Source organism: Notolepis coatsorum, assembly GCF_963971535.1.
Source record: "Notolepis coatsorum genome assembly, chromosome: 1".
Lineage (NCBI taxonomy): Eukaryota > Metazoa > Chordata > Actinopteri > Aulopiformes > Paralepididae > Notolepis > Notolepis coatsorum.
In genome coordinates this window covers 44,741,378-44,744,202 of record NC_140165.1, presented here as the reverse complement: position 1 = coordinate 44,744,202, position 2,825 = coordinate 44,741,378, and positions in this window count along the sequence as shown.

Below are 2,825 nucleotides of genomic sequence, written 5' to 3'. Positions count from 1 at the left end.
AAGAGAGAGAGAGAGAGAGAGAGAGAGAGAGAATGAGAGAGAGAGAAGCTAGGTTGGGATAGAGTAGGAGAACCAAGGATTATAGAGGGTGGGTAGCCTGGAGGTGCATGACACTACTGAGTAATAGTGTTAATAAGAGTTGTAGTGTTAATATGTACAGTGATACAGGTATACACACTATGGTAGTAAGTCATACTGGCCAGCAGCATAACTAGTAAGAGTAGGTAAGTGATATGTACAGATATCTATTTGAATATTTGTGTCATTATTAAAGAGTGTTGTTTTTACTTGTTTTATTAGTTCCACCATGTAAAGAGTATTTATTATTATTATTATTATTATTATTATTATTATTATTATTATTATTATTATTATTATTATTATTATTATTATATTATTATTATTATTATTATTATTATTATTATTATTATTATTATTATTATTATTATTATTATTATTATTATTATTATTATTATTATTATTATTATTATTATTATTATTATTATTATTATTATTATATTATTATTATTATTATTATTATTATTATTATTATTATTATTATTATTATTATTATTATTATTATTATTGTATTGTTTTATTGTTCCCCCCATATATTTTAGTCTGTGAACCGACAACAAAGCCATAAAGGTAGGGCTGTTTACTTTTCCTACATCACTGCATGCATGACTCATGTCAGGAAAGCTTAATATTTGCGCTACTCTGTACACACCCAGTTCAAAGTCATTACCGCATTTTCTTTCTACTAACTTGCGGTAGCCAATGTGCATTTTTGTCATAGTAATAAGGCACTTGGGGCAAACTGTGACATACAGGCAGCTCTGGGTAGTGGATTGTTTGTTTTTCTCCAACCAATCACGGTAGTCTGGGGGGCGGCGCTATGCACAGAATACACCTCGCAGAGTAGTGTCGAGAGAGTGAGAGTGCAGCTTGGGAAGACTTGTTGTTGTTATTGACGTTGTTGTTGTTGTTGTTGTTGTTGTTGTTGTTGTTGTTGTTGTTGATCCTATGGACAGGGATATGGACCTGGTAACACACAGCAGTGGAAGGGGAGGAGAATCATATTCGTGCCAAACAGAGGGTTTTGTCTCTTCATATTCAGCCAATTCAGAGTGACATATTCAGAACACATCAATAATGAATAGGATATTAAAATGCAATGTGTCAGGACTGCGGGTGGACAGCAGAGAGGTTGCTCCGCTGTCTTTGCGCTTGAAATACAACAAAAAATATATAGACGTTGAATTCTTCTAACTCGTTACATTGGGATTAAAGGGATTGGAGGTCAGCCATGATGCCAAATCTACAGCTGCTTGGAATGTGTAAGTAGCCGGCTAGTGCAAAATCAGCAACAGCTGATAATATTACAGATGCAATAAACCAATGCTTTTTCTCCCAATACAGTGGCAATGAAGCAAGATGCCTTGTTATTACGTTATTATGCGCATGTGTTTTTACTCCATTATTCATACGGACGCTAACTGACCGAAATGGTACACAATGCAAAACAATTAAACAGATGTGGGCGATGGTAGAATTCCCACTTTCGACTCTACAGTTGTAATAATGTGGCTTCAAATTGTTTAAAACTCAGCGTTTTGTCCACGTTTCTGCTGCCAGAGCTGCATGCTCAGCCAACAAGCCCTCTGGAGCGTGAACCTTGCGCCGTATACTATATTTCATTCTACTGTATAACATTGGAGAGAAGGATTTGCCGCGTTGCCCTGGGCACTGAGGTCCTAACGCGGGACAGACGACCGGATGAGGGACGTCCACGGTGGCTGCCTCCGTATACAAATTATTATGATCATGAATCAAATTCAATATGATTCGAACACAAACAAGCCCTTCCCTCGGAACTCATTTCGCCAAGTGCTGCGTCTCCCCCTTTTCCCGTTAACCTGAAGTCACAATAGGTAGTAGTGAAAGATTAATTTGTACCATTGGACAATATACGCAGATACAATAGGGGGAGTAACACTCCCTCTCTCTCTCTCTCTCTCTCTCTCTCTCTCTCTCTCTCTCTCTCTCTCTCTCTCTCTCTCTCTCTCTCTCTCTCTCTCTCTCTCTCTATCCTAACACACACATGCACATGCACACTATCTCTCCCTACGATTGCATGCACATAGCCTTCCAGACATATCCAGCTACACACACACTATCCCCCACCTCTCTCTCTCTCTCTCTCTCTCTCTCTCTCTCTCTCTCTCTCTCTCTCTCTCTCTCTCTCTCTCTCTCTCTCTCTCTCTCTCTCACTCTCTCTCACTCTCTCTCTCTCTACACATTGTACACACATATGCACACACAGACAGCCTTCTCATGAGTATACGTCATTATCCAGATTTCTCTGTACATCGTATCTATAATTCCAGATTTCTATGTACATCATATCTATAATTCATATTATGTAGTCAATGCTCCACTTAGTTTGGTCTACTCTCCTGTATAAATACTTTGTTAGCTCACCATTCTTCAGAGATCTAGGCTATAGGGCCATTACTGTAACCATAGGTCTCTCCATGTTGCAGCATGTCCTTCTGTCAGTAAACTCTGTCCTTAATCAAAGACTCTGTTTTCCACTCCCCTTGAATAATATCTGGTCAAGTTATTCCACATCAGCGGGGGTATAATTGAAATTCCTGTAACGAGTATGTACATACAGGTTTCTGAGGGGAGGGAATGTGGTTGTACAGTCATATAGCTATTTTATGTGTTCCCATAAAAGGAGGACGAGACAAGAGTAAACATCATTATCCGAAGGGTGGAAATTGGGTCGTTCTCACAGAGCTCCAAGCCGCACGGTCGGA